At 36.5% G+C, this 12,780-nt stretch overlaps 1 protein-coding gene across 5 annotated transcripts in view; it reads right to left on the bottom strand.

Moving 5' to 3' along the window:
* Positions 1–12,780, bottom strand: part of LOC138712423 (uncharacterized) — a 216,227-nt gene that overhangs the window by 136,913 nt on the left and 66,534 nt on the right. For all 5 annotated transcript variants that reach the window (XM_069844220.1, XM_069844229.1, XM_069844228.1 and 2 more), the window contains exon 2: positions 6,318–6,419. The gene's annotated coding sequence lies outside the window, so the exon portion shown is untranslated. The remainder of the gene's footprint in view (positions 1–6,317; positions 6,420–12,780) is intronic.

Genomic DNA, 12,780 nt, shown 5'->3' with positions numbered 1-12,780 from the left:
TTAACATTTTTAAAGAGGTAACTCACTACGATGATTATTTCGCTCAGATATCAATCCACCGATGCAGTGTAAGAACCCGCTGAATTTCAACCAATCAGAACCATCTATGACTGCTCTAGTGTCGATTTTATATTGTCACTTTTGTCATGTCGGAGATTGTTTTTTTTTATTGGGTTATTTTACGACGCTGTATCAACATCTAGGTTAACATGTCGACAATGATTCGTAGTTTTTTTCTTCCCATCATTCAATGAGAAACACTATAACGCAAACGTCAATAAACTCAGAAATAATCAACATCAACAAATTTACTACCCGTACTACGGAATTCACTACCATAATTGCATATTTTAATTTTACATTTCCGACTTTTAAATTTTCATTAGGTTTATAATAAAATGAATATTTTCATTGCTTGGTTGTTACTGTAATTGAATACCTGAGCGGAAAAACGTTTCAAACTACATTTTATTTTCCTCTTACAATGTTTTAATATAATCACGTTGCACGTACTTTGTTTTATATTTTAGTGAACTCTGTTGATTGAAAATGAAAATAGAACCACAGTCTAGTTGCTAGTCACGAAGCTTGAGTTGTGAGGGTGCTAGGAACAATAGACTGTGCCGGTACTATTTCGCATTGTCTGCAATGATGCGATATTAGCGATCCTAGTGGTTAGCAACTACCTACGGATGCATATTTACCACGTATTGAGCTTCGTGACTGTATATACTAGACTGTGGTAGAACCTTCACTTTAGACTGTAGATCCTAGGAGGTTGTGGGAAAATGTTACAATAGTCTACTGAGCATCAAGTATTTATTTTTCTGTTCCTGTAAAATTTCAACTTGGCGTCTGTAACGTTTTTCCGCCCAGCTACTCAATTATTCATGTATAGTTACTGTAGTTAACACTAGATGGTTATAATCTTATTTATAAATCAAATAACAATTTCATTCTTTATTTACGAATTAGGCCTAAATATAATACATTGTAAATAGATAGTAGCGAAGCCTGTACGTTATCTTCATTTTTAATTGGTTTATTTACGACGCTTTATCAACTACTGTGGTTTAATAGCGTCTGAGTGAGATGGTGATAATATCAGAAAAATGAGTCCAGGATCCAGCGCCGAAAGTTAATCAGCATTTGCTCTTAATGGGTTGAGCGAAAACCCAAGGAAAAAACTTCAACTAGTTAACTTGTCTCAACCAGGATTTGAACCCGGGCCCGTTCGTTTCACGGTCAGACATTCTGACCGTTACTCCGCAGCGGTGGAATATATTTTATAAATTATTTATTATACTATTCGCGAAATATTCTTATTATCATGCAAGTCTTCATTTCCTTCGGATAACTTTACGAGTGCGATTGCTTATGATTGCATTTAAGACTTCAATTCCTTATGGATTTTGAAGACGGCATAAATATTAGTGAATACGACAGCGAGTCCCACATTAAAAAATATCTTGCGATATACCGAAGAGCTAAAATAAAAGAGAGAGAAAAAAAGAAACGCCCTTTCGTAACTACAAAATTGCTCAGCGTTGGTGGGTTAATGTGACAGACAAAATGAGTTCACTAGATGGAGAACTCTTTATGAAAATTAAGAGCGATGGTAGAAGACCTATAAAACCCGTACATTTGCGTGATCGTTACTCGTGAACACAAAGGTGGTAGACGTTGCTTGTCAAGGGAGAACACGCCTATATTTCCTAAGCTATTAGACTCTTGGGGATTCTAAAAATGGATGATAATGGTGTCAGGAAAGTTTACAGTACATGAAATTAAAGCAGGACGAACATTTTTCATGTGTACTTTCATTAAAACGAACAAACTTGTACTACTAGTATGTCCGAATTCTTACATTGTAAAAATAACCTAAGATGTTGATAAAGCGTCGTAAAATAACCTACTAAAAATTCATTGTAAAAGAGTTTTCTATATTTATATCCTTTAAGGGAGTAGAAGGATAATATTTTAGTCATTTTCAGTCAAAAATAGCATTTTTGTTTTCTTGTGAAAATGAATTAGTAAAATCAGCAATCTCTTATTTATATGTTGAGCAAACTTCAATGCTCTGCGGCGCTCGAATACATAAAAATTACGCAATATATAAATGGCTGCACCCTTGAACTTTTTTTAATTACGTACAATTTTACTAGCTTTTTCTCACACATATTTTCTTTCAGCAAATTTCGTCTTAAAGTGTAAAGACGATTACAATTTTGATGCTAAGAATATGAAATTTTTACCGCATATTTTATATACTGTGGTTTAACAAAACAAGGTATCACTATTTTGATAAACTCAATACTTTCGAAATTAAGAAATAAAACATATTCAGTAGATACTAAAAATTTTAATTTTGAAGTTCCATATACAGAGTGTTTCCGGGCTAGTGTTACAAACTTTCAGAGATGATGGGGAAGGGCACATGTATCAATTTGAGATAAGGAACCCTGGTCCGGAAATGATTGAGTCGAAAGTTACAAGTAAAAAATAGTTGTGAGGAAATTAATAGTACATTATGCAACGAGCCTATAATGAAGGTAATTAAGAAGCGAGTATGGATGTTTATGAAACGAGAGCAAGCGAGTTTCATAATTTTCATACGAGCTTCTTAATTACCATTATAGGCGAGTTTCATACGACTTTTTATGCTCGACCATATTTCTAACTAGATATTATTAATTTTCTTTGTATCTGACCTTGACCAATGTCCCGTATGTTGTGAGATGTGCGCAGACGCGAAAGTATTGATTTTTTTCGAGGAACAGATGTCCACATTGATCTTGCTAGGCCATAAGAACCTACAGAGATAACATTGAAATTAAATTAGACATTGAAAAACGAGATGACAAATTGAATTTATTTGAATATTATTTACAATTAACGCTAATTATTATAGTAACAAAACATAACCTTCTGCGATAGTATTGGATTTCCAGCCTCCGTGACTTTTCGCTAATTCTCTTTCGATTGCATATCCGAGAATAATCGATACTTGCGGTTTTATAACGGTAGAAAGCTGACCTGTCATTGGCTGAACAGTTGTAACCTGAGTCGTCATTAGCTGAAAGACCTGACCTTTAATGAGTAGGTGTACTTTAATGACATGCATTAAAGGTCTGCTAGCAGGTGTATAATTACTACATTTCGGCATGGTCGAGCATAAATAATTTTATGCTCGACCATGCCGAAATGTAGTAATTATACACCTGGTAGTAGCCCTTTAATGCACCTCATTAAAGTACATCTATTCATTATAATTCAGTTGTTCACCCAATGAGAAATCACCATTGTACCATTATGAAACCGCAAGTATCGATTATTCTCGGATATGCAATCGAAAGACAATTAGCGAAGTCACGGAGGCTGGAAATCCAATACTGTCGCAGAAGGTTATGTTCTGTTACTATAATAATTAGCGTTAATTGTAAATAATATTCAAATAAATTCAATCTGTCATTTCGTTTTTCAATTCTAAATCAATTTCCAGGTTATATCAAGCCTAATGTTCATGTTATTCTCTAGATTATATCAAGGTCAATGACATTCGTGCCTCGGAAAAAAATCAATACTTACGCGTCTGCGCACATCTCACAATTCAGGTCAGTTCCGCTCCTCACATAACCATAACATGAATACTTATGAATAATTTCAAGTTAGAAATATGGTCGAGCATAAAAAGTCGTATGAAACTTGCCTATAATGGTAATTAAGACGCTCGTATGAAAATTGTGAAACTCGCTTGCGTTCGTTTCATAAACAAGCATACTCGCGTCTTAATTACTACCATTATAGGCTCGTTGCATAATGTACTATTATTCCTCTGTACACCTTATTTATGTGTATTTATCTGTACATCTTACACATACTGTATGCATCTGACATTGTTTACGTTGTCTACTTACAGTATTTCATTCAGTGCGCTGTCTGAGGGATGGGGACAGGAAACTACACTAAAGCAATGCAGATAGCGTAATGTGTAATGGACATGGTCGGTCCTGATATGCACGTCTGTAGACAACAGTGTATGTGTACAAGTTGCAGTGTCGAGTCGATCAGTCCTAGTGAAATGTAGGAGTACACGACAGAGGAATATGCAGACCTGACTTTCGAATACGGATGAGCCAATGGGAACAATAGACAAGGTAATAGATTGTATCGCTGCAAGTACCCACGTAGGAGACATCCGGCCCATATCATCTTTCCAGGACTGTTCCAAAGGTTAAGGGAAGAAGGGCACATGGTGCGAAATTACAATTCCATATTCACACAACTATTTTTGCTTGCAACTTTCGACTCAGTCATTTCCGGACCAGAGTTCCTTATCTCAAATTGATACATGTGCCCTTCCCCATCATCCCTGAAAGTTTGTAACACCAGCCCAGAAACACCCTGTATATTTTTTTTAATTTTCTCTCCCATTTATAGACGTGAATTTAAAATTCTGGATACAATATTAAAGATGTTGTAAAAAAAAAAGAGCGGTGAATGAAACTGTAAGAGGAGACAGATTTTGAAAATATGCAAATTATAGTTGATGTGCACGAGATATGTCATTTTTTCTGAATTCTTCTTATCTGAGATAGCGTTCTTTTACGTGTCACAAATCTACCAGATGGGATCACCGACTTTATTTCCCTTCCGAAGGAAGCCAAGTTATGGATTTTATCGTTTCACATCCGCATATCTCAGCAGAGGTGAAAGACCACCCAAGTAGTGCGGGGTAACATGTGGTCAGCACGGTGATCCCTCTAGCTGTTATAGTTGGCTCAAAAAGCCGGATTTCGCTACTCGCTACTCCCTCTAGCGTCTCCAAATTCATCACGATGCTCGATGGGCACTGGTCTTATTCATTTGTCGAAATTTCGTGAGAAAATTTCTTTCCCCGTGAGGACTCGAACCAGTGTTTATTCTGTATCGATAGTCCACGGCATGCTCCCTTAGACCACGTAGCTACGGCGCGAGGCATTCGAACACTATCACCATCGTCTCGGACTCGCATTCGGGAGGCCTGGGTTCAAATCCCGAGGCCGGTCAATCTGAAAGTGGTTCCCCCCCCCCTTGCAAAGACGGGTTGGAATTTGCTTTCCATCTACCCCAAACGTTCTGTCCGTTGTATATACAAGGTAGAAGTGAAATAATCCGAAGATTGAAAGGGACGGTAGAGTACACTTAGATTAATAGAAAAATATTACGTTTTGTGATTAAAATTAACGGTTAATTTGAAAATTAAGTTTGAAGTTTCAGTAGTCTGGCAACATCGCCACTAACACACTGCTCTTTCTTCTCGTAATACAGATGTAAGAGGTCAACGAACTCAGGTCTGTCTCCCTAACTGAACCTCTCCCTCCCTGCCTACAACGTTGCAATCTGTTCGCATCGTTTAGTGGCTTGAAATTAGTGGTTTTTAAATAAAATTTACATGAAAACCATCCATGCTATGGAAATATGCAAGAGGGATAAATTGATATCAAAACGTTTCATTAATACTCGAATAACTTTTTGGTTTGGTTTTTTTTTGGTGGGGGGGTTATTTTACGACGCTGTATCAACATCTAGGTTATTTAGCGTCTGAATCAAATGAAGGTGATAATGCCGGTGAAATAAGTCCGGGGTCCAGCACCGAAAGTTACCCAGCATTTGCTCGTATTGGGTTGAGGGAAAACCCCGGAAAAAACCTCAACCAGGTAACTTGCCCCGACCGGGATTCGACCCCGGGCCACCTGGTTTCGCGGTCAGACGCGCTGACCGTTACTCCACAGGTGTGGACTTTTGGTTTGTAATTTACTATTACAAGTCAATGTTTTACATCTTACACTACAGGAGAGACAGATTGGCAACTAGTAACTCAATGTAATCAGTTCACTGTAGACTCTATTATGAACTTTGTGTTCTACTACAATCTGAACACCTTAAGAAATTTTCTACCTCCTCCCCTAATAATAATTCAGAGTGATAAACAAGGTCAAAGTCGCATTGGCAGTTTCTTCATTTAAGCTTCTCTCCATGTACGACTTTCTAAAGTGGTTTTCGATATGATGATTTTGAAAGATTGTCTTAAAAAGTAGGAAACTTGAAATACACCTCATTTTCTATTGGTTAATAATGTGTCGAATTATAATTAAGATATTAAATAGTCGTTTGCGGTAATTTTTTCGACATATCAGCAAAAATGCTTTGAAAAGAAACTAGATATTGATTTAATCCTTCGACATACAGGATTACTGTCAACTGAAGTGTTTCAACCGGGAATAAATATCTTTTAATTAACATAATACAAGTAATATATCATATGCAATACTTACTTTATACTGCTAGTTGTGTTCCTCCGTCTTCAGATATGACAACTGCGACCTTCTCGGATTCACACTCAGCCTAGCAGTGTGAAGAATCATTGGGTGGGGCACCTGTAAAGTGAAACAGAAGTCATTTTGGACAATAACATGACAGCAGAGGTGAATGCTTTTGTGGCGAAAAATGGCCTGAGAATATTGTCCGTAGCTCTTCAAGTCGCTGTCAGAATTACCCTTTTATGTACAATAAATCTACGACACGCGATCTCCACTTTACCTCCGTTCCGAAGGAAGCATTACTAAGAATGTTTATCACCCTCGAACACGCGAATCTTTAATCAAATTATGAGCATGACAACAACTTAAACATCAGGAATGACTTGTCACGTTGAAAAGTCTAAAAAAGATATGGATAATCCTCAGGAAAGCAAGACAATTTCATCTTACAAATAATCCAGACCTAAGCAATTTACACATTCTTAAGTTTAAAAATAAAGTGAAAATGTTTGTATGATATTTGATAAATTTTATTTATTTTTTAAGTGTTATTAGCATTATATGGTACTAATTTTTATTGTATTTATCTGATGCATGTAACCTATAAGATAAAACATTGTAATAAATATAAATTAATTAATAACAGTGTATATCTCCAATAAATGATTTCTTAGCATCGAAACAGATACACTTGATTGTACTTGTCACTATCTCTTGTCACTAGAGATTTCTTGAAATTTATATTTTCCCCGCCATTCATAAAATATTTTGATATGATACCTCTTTCACAAAAGGGGAGATCTATAACTGAAACTAGATTAATATATTTCAGTATTATTTGTATTTATCCTGGTAATAATGAACAGTTTGACTCGTAGACATTTTGTTTTTGCAGCATTAAGTTTCCATGATTGTACGAGAAGATTCGAAGAGAACGGCAGTTACGTAAACTTTCGGCTCCCTCCTACTACCAATAATGCATAGCACAATGTCAATACGGCGGTTGCTGTCGTCTGCGATACAACGAACGTTTCTGTTGATTTTCGAGTTCGTCATTTTGTCCGGTTATTATATGCTTATTTAAGTTGTGTTAACTCTCGCTAGTGGTTTTATATTTTATTTTATCCGTCTTAGTATTTATTTTATTATTGTAAATATGTTTGTTTTATCACTATTATTATTATTATTATTATTATTATTATTATTATTATTATTATTAATGAATTATTTTGTATTACAATCTTTGTATCATTTCTGTCTCTATTATTATTATTATTATTATTATTATTATTATTATTATTATTATTATTATTATTATTATTGTCACTATTATTTCTATCATCAGCATTATTATTTGATCCCTGTAAAATTTATGTAGACTACTGGACTGTACCCGAGCACGAGCATATGCTCATTTCGGGTATATATTCATATGTATTCATTTCAAATGTAAATTGTAAATAAATTTGAATTTGAATTTGAATCTTACAAATAAATTACATACATATTTCTTACTTCATCTGTTTTGTCAACACACAGTCTACCAATACAACTCTTTTCTCTTTATTCAAATTTAATCCGTGTAGGTCCAACCAGTACGGACGTAACGTATGGTCAGTAAGATGATTCCCTTAACAATTATAAATAAGATGATTTACGAAACCGGAGTTCAAACTTAAATTGTGGGATATACAGAGTATCCAGTCAGGTAATATTTGGCCCCAAGCATGCAAACGGTGACAGCTGCCGACCTATTAACTATCTACCGCCATTCTCAGTCCATTATCTCCCCACTTCATGTCCAGTACGCTGAACTTCAGTCAGTGTGTGTTTAGCTTACAGTGCGTAAACAACAGCTCTTAATGTGTAAGTGTCCTTAAGTGTGAATGAGATTTAGTTTATTGAAATGCCACGCCCACAAATTAACACTAGAACGAAGAATTTTTGCATACGACACTTACGCGAAAACATAGTATTGTAGAGAAGTGTGTAGGCAACTTGTAGACCAATTCTCTTGCATTTCGGCTGGAGTCATGCACAACCGGTTACGAAAAATAGAAATTATATATTGCTGTTGAACGCCTGGCGCTGTAGTCAGTATACAAAGCTCTTCCGTCTCGCGTAGTGTCTCAGGTTCAGTTTAACGAATATTCGAGTTGTTTCTCACGCTTTGTGGCTGGACGGCAAAGGCAGACCACATTGAGCCATGCAGGAGTTACAAGAGCCCTTGCAAGGACGCGATTATCATCGTGTAGGCCTACTACTTAATTGATAATTCTCTCACTATAATCATTCAATCATCAATCGATCCATTCATCCATCCATCCATCCATCCATCAACTCATTGATTCATTCATTGATTCATTGGCTGATTCAGTAATTCAGTGATTGGTTCATTAATTAATCAATTAATTAATTAATTAATTCATTCATTCATTCATTCATTTCATTCATTCATTCATTCATTCATTCAAGTATTACAGTTCGTATCGTCAAGAGCAAAACATATATTCTTAAAAATGATTTATTGAGAAATAATGCATATGCTTAGAGCAGCCGTCGGCAGAAATGTCATCGCGATGCCTGCTACTAAGTGAAGTTGCAGGGGCAGGCAAAGAATCACATCCCCCCCCTTCCAACCAACCCTTTGCAAGTACACTGTACAAGCAGCTACCAGTGGTGTAACTTATAGCTAGTTAGGCATGGCTCTGTCCAAAGGTAGGAAATGTGTATTTAAAGAAGAATGGGAGGAGACGTATTTTTCTTGTGCTTATGGAAACAATAGTATAGGTTTATTGTGCTCGAAAGTTTTAAAGGGCATTTATCAACACAATATTAAACGTCATTATAATGTAGCCTATGTCATGAAGAGCATCAGAAGATCACAGGTATTTATGAACATTTTAAATCCAAATTGCAGTACGAAGGGCAAAAGCAAAATGTAGTAGATATGTACGATATGGTGCGATCATTCATCAATATGATAGATATCTGGAAATCAAGTATGAAGGAAAATCAGTTCCATCATTTCCCAAGCTTACAATCTCTTTCTGATATTTCTGAATCAAATTTAAATAATTATGCTCATCTAAAACTAAAAACATAATTTCAACAACGGAGATTAGGTGCTTTTAAAAATATTGCAAGTGATTTCTTACTTTTTGCCAATCCTTTGACCATAGACATAAACAAGGTTAAGCTAGAAATGCAGCAAGTAGTAGCCGATTTACAGAGTGATACATATTTACAAACACGGTGCAAAGACATGTTGGTTTAAATTTCTTTAAAATTCTGTCTATGGAAAAATATGCTTCCCTTAGGTTCTTTGCATCCAATATAGCGGCTATGTTTGGTTCCATTTACAGTTGCGAACATTTTTTTTTCAAAACTGAAACTTGCAAAATGAAAACAAAAATCGCGGCTGAAAGATGAAAGTTTATTCGCTATCTTGAGATTGGCTACTTGTGACATAAACTTAGAATACTATGGCACCTTGAAAGTTATGATACAGTAAATATGAAGTTTGTGATGGCTGCACGCCATTGATGTCTGAGGGGCCCTCCACCCTACCCACAACCATGCGACGTCATGTGTATTGCTGGTTGCATTGCCTGATGTCATCGTGAGTACAATTCTGCTGATGACTGGCTTAGAGTATTCATTAAAAGGCATTAACAACTACTGTTTTAGAGGTATGCATTTTGAGTTTAAAGTGTAAACGTTACAATAGAATGTAGACCTATGTACTTATTTCCTCTTCTATTTAGTAAGTAATTGTAATTTATTCTATTCTTGCATGTTACCGGTGTCCACTGCCACCGGTTATTTACCCATTTGCAGTGTGAATAAATACATACCTTTGTTCATATGTTATGAAGATGAGTGTAATAAATTATACAATTAATTGTAGGCCTGTATTAAGCAAATGCATTTTTTTTTAAATTGCATATGTTAAATTCCCTTCAATTGTTACTCCGTTTGTGTAATCAGAAAATATCAGTGTTCTGTCTAGTCTCCAAAACATCAGGGGCAACCGGTTGAAATTCGAACATTCGGTCGGATGCTCTACCTTGATGGATGCTCTCTGTCCGGTCGAATGAAAACCAGTCGTAAGCCCTATTCTTCAGCTCTCTAATTCCGGCTACATACTGTAAGAAAACTTGTTCTTCGATTTAGGGACACAGGACCGAAGAACGATATATTTCCTAGGCGAAAATGACGTGCTCTAACGGAAGAAAAACTGAGAAAATTGGACAATCCTTAGAACATTTTCCAAATAAAACTCCCCCTCGCACCTTCAGCCTGCTATGCAGGCGGTCCGGTTTCGAGTCTCAGTCAGGTCCGGGATTTTTCATTGAAGAATCCATAGTAACACTCGTGGCGGACAAGTGTCGAAGTTGGGGTTTTCCCCTTTCCCCATATTAGGCATCTACTGAACATCATTTCGTTAACATATTTCCATTCCGTCATTATCCCACAGAATTCCTCGAATGCCACGCCAGCTGGCAATGCACGGAGGAAGCTGTCCGAGACACGAGTAGGGTTGCTTGCTCGAAACCTGGGTACGTAGTGAATCTTTTATTGTAGTCAGTCTGTGTGGGTTTGGGATGCGTCTAGCTTGAGGGCTAGTACAATAGATCTTGAAAGGTCGCAGTGCTGTGTCGTAGTGCCCTCCCCTCCCGAAATACCATTCCACTTCATTCCAGGACCCATAATTTATGAGAATACAGTAAAAGGACAGATGTACCGGGTAAAAATGCACCATTTTTTCAGTTGTTGATAGCTAACGAGACACAATTAGGCCTAGGGTGTTTTCAACAATATTCTGCCACACTCCATACTGCCGTTGAGTCCTTGGTCGATATAAGGAGGCTTTTTGACGACAAAAATTTCTAGATAGTTATAGCCCGTACGTTCACCTGATCTTACCGTGTGCGCCTTTTATTTGTGGAGAAATATAAAAAATAGACTCTACGGAAATAACCCTCACCCTACAGAAGAAATAAAAGACAATATAATAACAGAAATTCGAAGAATTTCAGAAGTGAAACTTGTACATTACTTTCTTCTTTAATGAGATTATTTTATTTTATTTTATTTTATTGGGTTATTTTACGACGCTGTATCAACATCTGAGGTTATTTAGCGCCTGAATGATATGGAGGTGATAATGCCGGTGAAATGAGTCCGGGGTCCAACACCGAAAGTTACCCAGCATTTGCTCGTATTGGGTTGAGAGAAAACCCCGGAAAAAACCTCAACCAGGTAACTTGCCCCGACCGGGAATCGAACCCGGGCCACCTGGTTTCACGGCCAGAAGCGCTGACCGCTACTCCACAGGTGTGGACCTTTAATAAGATATAAAAGTCAATCCTGAATAAAAAAGAAGCATCGAAAATGTTAAAGGTATTATCCTGAATTCTGCATTATTCCTTGGGAAGAAAGGGCTGCTCTCATATAGATAAATATGAATTGCACCCATGACGAGGGCAGTAAATATACGATGAAGATGCATCAGAAGCAGTTTGTTACCATAAATCACTGTGATTAATAGAAATTGAATATGGAAACCATTAGTAAAATTCGGAAACACAGCTAATCCATTAGTAATCACAGTTAATGAAATAAACACAAAGTCACTTAAGCTCAACTGTGATGAGCGAATTTCATTGGATGATAAAGATGTTATCACTGATATCCTTCCTTATCGTTACTAGATAGAGTTGAAGTGTAACGCTATCCTTTCATTAGCGTTCATTTGATCATTATCACTAGACAGACTGCTGTGCAAGCTGCTCACGAAATTACATAATGTAATCGGTCATTAAGATTTCCGATATCTGGTGTGTTGAAACAGCAAAAATGAGGAAAGAAAATAATTATGTAACAATACCAAAATATTAACGTCCAAAGGACAAGAAAATGATTTTTTTGGCAAGTTAACCCTTTGAAGCGCAGTGGTTACAGTACATAACCACCTTTTAAATTTGAGTTTCCCGCCTACTTACAGTGTGATTTTTATTTCAAAACTACTGCGTTGCGTTCACTGATCCCTAGTAACTGTAGAAGAATTTTATTTTCCCCATATTTGTGTTGCTCCACTAAGATGACCGATGTTGTTGTGTATAGTTGGGGTATGGAAGACTCACTACGTGTTTTTATTTCAGTTGTATGCTAAAATATCACAGTTACATAAGTTTCTACTTAGTATTATTTGTCTTTCGGCCTTTTAGAACATATTTCAGTAACAAGATTGTAATTTCTCCGACACATGTGGCGTCAATATAGAAATAATGTGGTGGTTTCAAAACGTAACCACTACGCAAACAGGGTAGTTACGCTTACCATAGCCAACAACATGTTCCACTTTTGTGTCAGATTATTCATCAAGGCTACAAGGAAGAGATGGTTGGTGACAATCACAAAGTGTTTTTGACAACTTTTTCACAAGTTTGAATCTGATGATCTCTAAGACAGC

Source organism: Periplaneta americana, chromosome 13, assembly GCF_040183065.1.
Source record: "Periplaneta americana isolate PAMFEO1 chromosome 13, P.americana_PAMFEO1_priV1, whole genome shotgun sequence".
Taxonomy (NCBI): domain Eukaryota; kingdom Metazoa; phylum Arthropoda; class Insecta; order Blattodea; family Blattidae; genus Periplaneta; species Periplaneta americana.
Note: the sequence above shows the minus strand (reverse complement) of the source record. Positions and strands in the feature narration are given on the sequence as shown.